The sequence below is a fragment of the Ursus americanus genome, chromosome 22 (genome assembly GCF_024610735.1).
Source record: "Ursus americanus isolate L20-20 chromosome 22, mUrsAme1.1.p, whole genome shotgun sequence".
NCBI classification, from domain to species: Eukaryota; Metazoa; Chordata; class Mammalia; order Carnivora; family Ursidae; genus Ursus; species Ursus americanus.
Genome location: NC_142148.1, coordinates 3,773,688 through 3,785,137, shown reverse-complemented (window position 1 = coordinate 3,785,137; position 11,450 = coordinate 3,773,688).

Below are 11,450 nucleotides of genomic sequence, written 5' to 3'. Positions count from 1 at the left end.
TCTCTGTTTCCCCTTCGCCAGCCCCTGGCATCTGCCCTTCCATTTTGTCTCTACGAGTCTGACTCCTCTGGGGACCTTATATAGAACAGAATCAAGGGTGCCTGGGTGGCTCAGTCAGTTAAGCCTCCAACTCTTGGTTTCAGCTCAGGTCATGATCTCAGGGTTGTGAGGTCGAGCTCCGTGTTGGGCTGCACGGTCAGCACGGAGTCGGCTTGAGACTCTCTCTCCCTCTGCCCCTCCCCCCTCTAAAATAAACAAATAAATCTTCAAAATTAAAAAAAAAATGGAATCATCCAGTATTTGCAGGGCTTGTGTTTTTGCCTTGCTGGTGGTGTTGCTTATTTCACATCATGGCCTCAAGGTTCATCCATATTCTGGCAAGTTCAAAATTTCCTTCCTTTTTAAGATTGGGAATTTTCCATTGTATGGATAAATGACATTTTGCTTCTCCACTCATCTGTTGATGGATACTGGGGTTGCTTCCACATTCTAGCTTTTGTGAATAATGCTGCCGTGAACATAGGTGTACAGGTATCTTTGAGACCCTGCTTTCAATTCTTTTCTATATATATATTCAGAAGTGGGATTGCTTCTGGATCACAGGGTAATTGTATTTTTAAGTTTTTTGAGGAAGCTGCATACCGTTTCCCACAGCTGTGCCATTTTGTACTTTATACTGTACAATTACATTATACATTATACAGTCCCACCAACAGTGCACGAAGATTCCAATTTCTCCACATCCTCACCAAGACTTATTTTTTTGTGTTTTTTGTCCATATTTTAAAAATATAATAGGTGCGACGTGGTATCCCATTGTGGCTTTGGTGTGCCTTTCCCTAATGACGAGTGATGTTAAGCATCTTTTCACAGGCTATGGGCCATTTGCATGTCTTCTTTGGAGAAATGTCTGTTCAAGTCCTTTGCCCATTTTTGAATCGGGTTGTTTGTTCTTCTGTCATTGGGTTTGAGGAGTTCTCCAGATATTCTGGATATGAGTACAATCTGCAAGTATTTTCTCCAATTCTGTGGGTTGCCCATTGAACACCTTTGATTTGTGATTACGCTATCACATCTGTGTCTTACTCTCTTTTCCATCGAGGCTCAGGGCAAAGGAAACGTCAGGGAGGCTGTGACTGAAAATTCAGGCACAGCTGGAACCAGGGGCTCAGACAATGCCAGCAGTCCCAGTATGCCTCCATCTCTGGGATCCTCTCTCGTCCATGTTGTTGGAACTCTGACGTAGGTGATGACCTCCAGAATTCCAGACCATCCTCTTCAGGGCCGGTGGTTTTAGAAGGGCTTCTCTCTCCTCATCCAGTGAAAGTCCCGTGTATGCCTCCCTGGACCAACTTTCCAGAAACAATCGCTGAGACCAGCTGAATGGACTATGCTGATTGGTCAGACTGGGTCATGTGCCCACCTCTGGCATTAGGAAGAGGTCTTGGCTCCACTGGTGTTAAGGAGGGAGCTGCCCTGAGGGAAATAGAGCTTTTGTTACCAGCAGAGGGGGGCAGAGGCTGCAAAACAGATGTTCACTGCACGTAAGTGGGCCTGGGAAGGCGGTGACCCTCTAATGCCAGTGCATTGGGGTACTGAGTCAATCTGTGGGTACATGGCTGCACTGTCGTGTGCCGCATGTCCAACAGAACATGCACGTGGTGTTGGGGGCGGGGACGCGCAGGAGCCAAATGCATGGGGAGGAGAAACAAGGAGAGGCTTCAGAGAAGAGGCAATGCTTAAGCTGGGTCTTGAAGGGTGAGTAGGAGTTCACCAGGACATGCCCAGTGTGCTGGGCAGAGAACAAAGGCACTGAGACATCGACTGAGGTTTGAATCCTGACTCTCCCATCCGAACTTCCTAGGACAAGTTACTTCATTTCTCTGAGGCTTAGTTCCTTCCTCTAAAAAGCAGGGTGAAAACAGTACCTCTGTACGGCAGCTGATGGAGGAGAAAATAGGAGGAAGCTGGGGATGAAGTTCTCCTCCCTACAGTGGAGATGATAATCGTACCTTCCTCAAGGAGCTGTCCTGAAGACTATATGAATATATGCCCACGCTGGCGCCTAGCGTTAGTTGCTAATTGTTGTTGCTATTGTTACAAAGTTCTAAAGATGAGGAGGGGTAAGGACAGGAAATGCCAGAGGCAGGCAGCTTTGTACCCAAGGGCAGGAAATGCTAGAAGCAGGTGGGTGGGATGCCCAGTAGCATCCAAGACCAGCGCTGCACTCAGCAGCCCTGTGGACATGGACAAGTCCTTCCTCTGTGTGGCCTGCCCTTCTGCATCTGTGACATGGACATGATTGCACCTGGTCATGGAGCGGCTAGGGTTTGAACGGGCGGGCTCTGGGCAGAGCGGCACCTGGAAAACGCTCACTGGTGAGGATGGAGGGTTGTTGTCCCTCTGACGCTCTGACGACCTTTGCCTGTTGCGCTGAGCCAGTCAATCTGATGGTTACAAGGACCTCTCCAGAGGACCCTGCTGCTGCTGAGGGTCCTGAGACCATCTCAGGCCAGAAGCTCTGCCTCAACAGCAAGCCCCCCCCCCCCCCCCAAGTCAGCAGAGGCTGCTGGAGCCCTTTGGAAACTAGCTAGGGGAGCGGTTGTGATTGGTGGGCGTTCTCAGAGGACTGGAGGCGGGGGGGGGGGGGGGCGCTGGCACAGTTCTAGTTCTTGAGCTAGTTGGTGGCTACGAGGGTGTCCCACATACAGTGCACATTAAGCTAGATAGTTATGGTTTTAATTTTATTTTTCGCGAAGATAGACAATGTATGTCATGGTGTATCAGCACAACAGTGGCTTCTGCATCCTTAGCAGGTGTATTACAGGCAGCCAAGACGTCTCCGCCCTGGAGAGTCGGGCGCCAGCACAGTCTAGACTCCCCCGGGTCTCATTTCCCCTCCCCAGGTCCATTTTACACCCCAGAACGCTGGCGCTCAGAGCGTCCCACAGCGGCTCTCACTGGGCAGCCTCCTCACACTCCAGTGAACTGGCGGCTGCCCCTCCTGCCCGCCGTCCCTTTAACGCTTCCTGGGCGCCCCTGGCACTGAGGCCCCGCAATCTGGGCTGGGGCGCCCCCCGGCGGGTCCGGGGAGATCAAGGTCAAGGCGGCGCCCCTAGGCGCCCCCGCCCGGCGGAGGGGCGGGCTTGTGTGGTGCCCCGCCCGCGCCCGGCCCCGCAGCCCCGCCCCCGCCCGCACCCCCTCCCAACCTCCCGCACCCCCGGGTTCTGCGCGGCGCTCGGCGGCCCCCGGCGGACGCGGCCCGAAGCGGGCCTCCGGCGAGATGCGCGGCCGGGGCGGGGGGCGCGCTGGCTGGCCGGCGCCGGTGCGCTCGCTGCTGCGCGCCTTCGGGACCCCGGACGCCGCCGCGGCCACTGGAGGCCCCGCGCAAGGTAAGCGCGCGCCGCGGGGAGGGGCCGCGGGGCCGGGGGGCTCGGGGCTGGAGAGCGAGCGCGCGGGGAGCCCCAGCCCTGCCCTCGGCCGCTGCGGGTTGGCCAGGACACTCGCGGCGCCCCCAGCACAGAGGTGGGCGCCTCCTGGCCCGGGCTGTCCCTACAGCCAGGGCGGGCGACTCTGTCCCCAAACGAGGGCAGTGCGCACAGTGGTCCGACGCTGGCCTTGGGGTCTTGGGGTTGGCCGTCGGGGCTGGGAACCCACCTCTGCTAGCTGTGTGTCCTGTGCGCAGGACACTTGCCTCCGTTGTCGCGTCTGTAAAATGGGGGCGATCCAGTGTTTGAGTCTTGGGGCAGTAGGTGGGATCACATGGGCAGCGTCCCCCAACCCAATAAAAGTTCCACACGTGTTCCATTGTCCCCCTCCCCCCCCCAAAGGAGGACAGCGGGCCACCACCTGTGTCTGGCAGGAGAGGCCAGGGCCCCTGCAGGGAGACACCTGGTCCTGGAGCGGGTCCAGATGAAGTTAAAGGGACAGGATCTCAGGAGAGGGGCTGAGGAAGCTGCAAAAGGTTGAGAGCAGCACCTGCCCAGGAAAGAGGCTCTGGGGGTGCGAGGGGGCTTAGCTTTTCAGGTGAGGAGGCCAGAGAGCGTTGCCTGTCCGCAGTGGCCGTTGGTGCACTTGGTAACCAGAAGGCTGAACACTGTTGGGGCCGAGTAGACTTGGACCACTGTTTGCGGACTGGCCAGGTGGTGAGAATCCCCTATGACAAGCAGCGTCCCCAGGGTACCACCCTCGGCCTGCCCCTCAGATTCTCCTGGAATCAATATTTTTAACCAGTGCCCCAGGTGATTCTGCAGTCAAGCCAGTCTGGACACTGGCTTAGAAACCTCAGTAGCACTTAATTGGCTCTCAGCAAGGGTGTTTCTGGTCCGCCCCCCCATTTTTGGTTGTTACAACTCCCCCCTAATTACTACTAGCATCTAGTGGGGAGAAGCCAGGGGTGCGGTTAAACATCCTATGATGCCCAGGACAGCCTCCCCCTCCCCCCGGAAAAGGAAAGAGGAGAATGATCTAGTACACACTGTCAGTGGTGCTGAGGTTGGGAAAACGAGGTATACAGAGTCAGAGGGTCTAGACCTCAGCGATGCTGGGGTTTGGGGACCAGCAGGTGTCCTATGAGAGCCAGCTTTGCCAGGCCCTCTGTGGTGCCCCGAGGGCAAGAGGCCCATGGCTGGAGCTTTGGGGCGCTTACGTTTGGTTAATGGAGTACCTGGAGTCTGTGCACAGAGAATGGGCAGCTCTCCTGCTGCTAAATCCATCCCTCCAGAATACTGAGCACCCACTCATTGTAGACCTTGTGCTGAGCTCTGGGGGTACAGCGGTGACCAAGAGTGGGATGCTCCCACCCAGGGCACTCACGCTGTAATGGGGACAGAAGTTCCCGCACCCCATCACCCCATGCCTGCACACAGGAGGCGCATGGTGCTGGCTTCCTCCCCAAAAGCACCCCCGCCCCCAACTTTGGGTACTGAGTTTACAGCCAGGTGTGTTTGGGGTTGGACTTTGAAAGGACAATCCAAGTCCTGGCTTCCAGCGGCTTGGCGGTGCTTTCAGAGCCCCCACAAGTGTGTGAGCTGCCCCGTGGACGTTACGCAACTCCTGCCCCACATGGTCACTTCAATTGTTGGGCATTTTTTAAAATAGTTCTGTGGCTTCTGTGTAGGCCTTGCAGGATGGCAGGGCTCAGCCTCTGCTAACCCACTTTTCCCGGGGAGAAAGCAGCGCTCAGGTAGCGGGTCAGCTGATGTTTGTTAAGCACTGCGAGTGGCTCAGGCGCTGACCTAGATGCGGGACAGGAGGGCAAGGTCAGCTTCCTGCCCTCAGGGAGCTTTTATTCTAGTAGGAGGGAGATCCATAATAGGCCCTGAAGCCAAGAAAACAAAACAGGATGATCCCTGGGCAGAGAATGGCTGAGAAGAAGGTTAGGACCCCGAGGCGGTGATTAAGAATGGGGGCTGCTGGAGGAGGGGGGTGGCCAGGGAAGGTTCTTGCAAGAGGAATATTGGGCTGCAGCTGTGATGGCTGGGGAGAAGCAGGGAGCCATGTGCGGCTGGGGGGGTGAGCATTCCCTGCGGGAGGAAAAGCTGCCAGCGGCCCTGAGATGGGAATTAGCTTGGTGGAAACGGGGAGCAGAAGGGTCACTGAGGCTGCAGACCCGTGAGCGAGGGGTGAGGTGCGCAGGGAGACTCTGGACCCTCTGATGAGCTGTGGGGCTTTAACTTGTGCCGTCTGAGGCCACTGGCGGCCCTGAAGCAGAGGCACTGGCTGACCTGCTGCGTCTGAGAGCAGCTCTTTCTGGCTGTCCTGGCTCTTGGTGGGAGGAGAGATGCCTGCTGCCCAGCGACACAGGTGGGCGAAGTGGACAGCCTTGGGGGTCTGAAGTTCAGGACAGCTCCCAGGCTCCGCATCTGGGGCGGTGGGAGGGAGGTGGTGGCTCCGTGTATGGCCCTCGAAGGCATCGAAGGAGAGAGGGTGGTGGGGGAAGTGTTGGCAGGAGGAGGCATTCTAGTGTGAAGAGGCCTGTGGACATGCTTGAGGATGAGCGGCGGGGGCTGTGGCATATCTGCGTCTGGAGCCTGGGGTGTAGGTCGGCCTGGAACCTCCAGTCCGAGACTCATCGCGGTGGAGGCTTCCTGTAAAGGATGTCACCCGGGAGGTGGAAGGGGCCTGAGACAGAGTGGGGCCGAGGTTCTGGGTTTCGGTATTGAATCAGATAGGACCGTCCAAATACCAGACTTCGGTTTGGAGCAAGGGTCCAGGGAGCCAGGGTAGAGCCTGGCTGCGTGCCCACAACTGTGTGTTCTGACGGCCAGCCCTGGGCAAGCAAGGAGCCGGGGGATTGGTCCAGCTGCTGCTGGAAGCTCAGCTCCCTTGATTTGCGCGGCTACTTCCCGGAGCTTGCTTTGGGTGGACCCTAATTCCCAACCTTAAAGGGATGATGTGTTATTTATGTGGCCAGAGCTGCTGCTTCAATTTGGGAACAAATTAGCCACTCATTTTTCCAGACTTCGAAGTCTGATTTGGAAGCTCTGACTCGTACCGGGTATTTCTGCACCAAATGAGGGTTTTTGTTTTGAAGGGGAAGGCACGATCGATGATATCACGACACGCCCCAGCGGATGCTCATTACAAGTTGTGGCTTTAGGGCCTGCAAGAGGCAGCTGGAGATGTAATGCCTCGTTTCCCTGCTCAGCTCGGGGCTCAGAGTTAGGGCGGGGCCGGGCTCCCCCCAGGCAGTGACCCTGAAGACGTGGATAGGATCAGAGTTGCCCAGTTCTGTTGCAGTCGGAATGACAGCCCGCTGTGCGCAGCGGGCTCTGGGGCTAGCAAGTGACTAGGCCTCGGGGGCAAGAGGAGCGCTTGCCCGTTCAGGAGACTGGAAGTCCAGAGCCGGGTGGCTCAGTAGCTCCAGCCCGCATCCCATTGTCTGCGCAGGACTCGGGCTGGGTCACCTCACCCGCCCTTGCACCCATCCCTGTGGCCTGGAAGTGGGGGGCGGGGTTGCTAGATGGCAGAGGCCAGGTATGGATGCACATCTCTCAGTAGCCAGGCCCGAGACCCCCAGAAGAAATCAGGGGGATGCCCGCAGAAGAGGGAGAGAGGGTGCCGGCCACAGCAAACACCAACCAGCCCATTTCCAGCGGCCCCCCAGCAGTGTGGGAACCCCCAGGCCTGGGCTCACCCGGCCTGCGGAATCCACCGTCCTGGAGCCGTCCTGCAGGCCTCAGCCTTCTCCCCTGGGACAGGTGTGTGCTTGGAGGCAAAAGGCAGTTTGTGACCATCAGGCAGCAGAGGCCCTGCCAGGGTTTGCCGTCCAGCTTAAGACCTCCCCTCCCCTCCTGTCACCTGCCCAGGTAGCCAGGGCATTCTCTCTGCTCGACCCTCGTCCGCAGGTATCGGCCATCCTGTTACCTTCAGGGTAGCTGTCTACTGATGAATGCGACCAAATGACCTCGTCGATCCCTCCATTTCTGTTTCAAGGGCACTGAGTGACCCTCAGGCTCTAGAACAGGTCTGGCCTCTGGTCAGCGCTAGTAACTATTTTTCAGATGAAGCATATGCAGTGTGTTCTCCTTTGCAGGCAACAGGCTTCTTTGGGGAACACTGTCATTCCACTAGTAGATCATGATGGCCCCGGCCACGTGAGAAGTGCAGACATTGCAAATGAGGCGAGCACGCTCCTTGCGCTTCTCCCTTACTCCCCAGAGATAACCCCGTATTACCGTTTCCCGGGGTTCCCAGCAGACTTCCCGGACGTGTGTGCGCGGGGCTCAGAAAATGTGCTGGATGGTTTCCTGTAAGTATTTTCACAAGTGGCATTTGAAGACAGCACATCTTGTTCTGAACTGTATTGTTTGCGTGCACCAAGGTGTCTTGGAGATGTATCTGGGTTAATAGATTCTTTCTATTTGCTTCAGAATATTCCACTGCCGTCTTAGCCTTTCTGCAGCCGCTGACCTTACAGGTTGCTCTGCGATCTTTGTGTCTCGGGCGGGGCTGCAACGAGTGTCCCGTGTGTGTAGCTGGTGCACCTGGGCCAGCGTGCCTCTGTAGGGCGCTTGTCAGAAGTGGAGTTTCTGGGGCAGAGGATGCACACATTTTTAAATGTATTTGGTGTGGCTCAGTTGTTTCCCCAAGAGGCTATGTGCTTCCACCAGCAGTGTCTGAGGTGCCTGCTCTCCAGCTGTCTTGAACTGCTTCCATTCTTACATTTTCTCAATTCTACAGAAAACAAGTGGAACTTCCTTGGTTTAATTTCCATTCCCCAGATTGTATTTCAGGGTTTCTGTTTAAGATTTTATTTAAGAGAGAGAGAGCGCACAAGCCAGGGGGAGAGGCAGCTGATCAGGGAACCTGATGCGGAACTCTATCCCAGGACCCTGGGGTCCTGACTTGAGCTGAAGGCAGAGGCTTAACCGACTGAGCCCCCCAGGCAGCCCTAGAGGGTTTTTTTTTTTTTTTTTTTAATGTTGGCCATTTGGTTAATTTCTGGGAGTTGCCTCTCAGTCCCCAGTCTTTCTGTGAGGTTGTTGGTCTTTTTCTAATTAGTTTGTAAGAACTATTTGTGTGCTCTGGATTTTAACCCTCTACTTGCTGAAATACTTTTGCCGTCTCTGTGGCTTGTCTTTTAACTTTGTCTATAGAGTAGAAGTGTTTAGGTTGGTAATGGACATATAACATTGTATTAGTTTCAGGTATACAGCGTAACGATTCGATAGGTATATACATTGCAGAGTGACCCCCCACAGTAAGTCTAGTGAACATTCATCACTGCACATAGTGGCAATTTTTTTCTTGTGATGAGAACTTCTAAGATCACTCTCTTAGCAACTTTCAAATTTGAAGCCTGTGCTCGGAACTAACCTCACCACCCTGTACATTCCATCCCTGAGGTTTTAGTCTTCACGTAGTAAAATTTATCAAGCTGCTTCTTGATGTATTTACTTTTGTTTCTTAAGAAATCTTTTCCTGCTTCGAGTTTAGAGTGAACACCTTGCCCTAGTTTGCTTGGGACGGTCCTGGTTTTAGCACCAACAGTCCTGTGTCCCTAGAACTCCTCAATCCCCAGGGGCAAACCAGGATGGTCAGTCATAAACATATATGTCACGTTTCCTTTCCATGGCTGAATAGGGTTTTTTTGTTTTTGTTTTTGTTTTTTTACATTTATGTTTCTAATCCCCTATAGTTCACTTTCGTGAATGGTATGCAGTACAATATAGATTTTTCAGCAGGGATTCCTAGAGTCAAGATGTTTAATCCAGGGAGCTGTTGATTCTGGTGGAAGTGTGCTGCCCTGCCTGAGCCCAGGGAGGAGAGGTGGTCTGGAGGGGCAGTGGGGGCTTCAGGCACTTTGCCCAGGATCACAAAGCAAATCGTGTCTTCTGAACTATAAATGGAAGCAGATTTTGGGCAAGAGTTTGTTTTCTGATTTCATAACGTATGTGACTTTATTGTTATGATTACCATTTGGTTATTCATTAATTAAATTCCTTCAACTGAGAAGCAGCAACTCACAGGGGGCAGCTGTTCAGAAACACCTAGATGTGCCTCTCGCCGCCCTGGCTGCTTTTCACGGCCGGGCCCCCCTGGAAAGAGACCCTCCCATGTGCCGCCCAGACAAGCATCCTCACGACTCACTCTTAGTAAACCCAGGGCACTGGATTCCCCAAACCCCTCCTTTGTTTGAGCTTCGTTAGGGCAACCTGCTGCATTTGGGATTTCTACCAAAATTCAGTTGCAGGAATTCAGTGTTAAGGAAAAATAATAGCAACAGCCCACACCCCTCACATCGGACTTCTCCAAGCCAGCCTGGCAGCCTGGTTGAGATGGTCTCACTGGGGCCCGGCAGGCTGCTGGCAGGCTCAGGCCCACACTGTGTACTCTGTGGTCGTGGGGCAGGGAGGATGGGGGCGGGGGGCGTGGGGGCAATTTGCCCTCTGTAGGCAGGTGGCCTGGGTTACCTGGGAAGATGTTGATTTTGTGCGATTGCCGTGTTTCCAGGGAAGGTGACTGGTTCCACCAGTCGCTGGGTATGCGTGAATATGTGTGTCTTCGTAAGGCCTTGTTCCCAGTGGAATCCAGCAGTCCTGGGTCCTCAGAGCTGGGATGCCCATCTGCTCCTGGCCCTGGGCTCTGGGTCTTCGGGGGTGGGCTGGACCTCTGCCGCAGGTGTTCCCGGGGCTCCAGCTTGCGGGCGGCCGACCCTTGGACTTCTCAGCCTCCATGATGCGCGTGCGCCTGTCCCTGTAATAAGTCCAGTCGTCCGTGTCTAGTGTCTCCTGTCAGTTCTGTTTCTCCGGGGACCCCTGGCTCATACGGCTGGTATGTTAGTTTGCTGGGGTCGTCGCAATGGAACACCACAGACCGCGGAGCTTAAACAACAGAAATTTGATTTCTTTTTTTTTTTTTTTTAGATTTTTATTTATTTATTCGACAGAGATAGAGACAGCCAGCGAGAGAGGGAACACAAGCAGGGGGAGTGGGAGAGGAAGAAGCAGGCTCATAGCGGAAGAGCCTGACGTGGGGCTCGATCCCATAATGCCGGGATCACGCCCTGAGCCGAAGGCAGACGCTTAACCGCTGTGCCACCCAGGCGCCCCAGAAATTTGATTTCTCACCGTGCTGGAGGCTGGAAGTCCAAAACCAAGGTGCAGGCAGGGTTGGTTTCTTTGGAGGCCTCTTTCCTTGGCTGTTAGATGGCCGCCTCCTCACGTGGCCTTTGTCCTCCATGTGCGTGTCCCCCTTGGTGGCTCTCTGCATGTCCACATTTCCTTTGCTTCTAACACCAGTCAGACGGGAGCAGGGCTCACCATAACAGCCTCATTTTATCTTAATTACGTTTTTAAAGGCCCCGACTCCAGATAAAGTCAAGGGCATAAGTGTATGACTTTCGAAAGGACACAGTTCAGTCCAGAACAGCCTGCAGGTCAGGGCCGCTGGGCGCCGGGAGCTCAGCCAGGACCGTGGGTTTCAGATCATTGCTACTTAGGCTGCACGGGGCAACGGGGGGTCCCAAGAGGGCGCATCCTAGGAGAAATAGGCTCAAGGTCTGTCATCTTTGATGACCCGGCCCTGGAAGTCACCCAGACCCGGGTGAGGGCTGACACCCCTCCCTCGGTGCGGGAGGTGCAAGGGCACACGGTGAGGACATGTTAGGTGGGATGATGCTGTGGCCATATTGGAGATTAGCATCGGCCACATGGTCTGAACGACTCCTTCCTCTTGCTGCTCCGAGCCTAACACATGCTGTCCTTAACTCCCATGCTGCCCTCATCACGGTGTGTAATTGTGTGAGAAAGGGTTAACTGAGCCAGCCCATCCGTCTGCTTTCCTTACAAAGGTTGCTTGCGAGGCTGGCCTTCGGCGGCCCCCGAGCAGCTGGGCTTCAGGACGGGTCCCGCACTCTCGGACGGACCAGAGTGGCTCACTGGTCCGCAGCTTCCTGCACAGTGTGCCGTAGGCCGAGCACCTGCTTTCCCTCCGGGGCCCAGGCT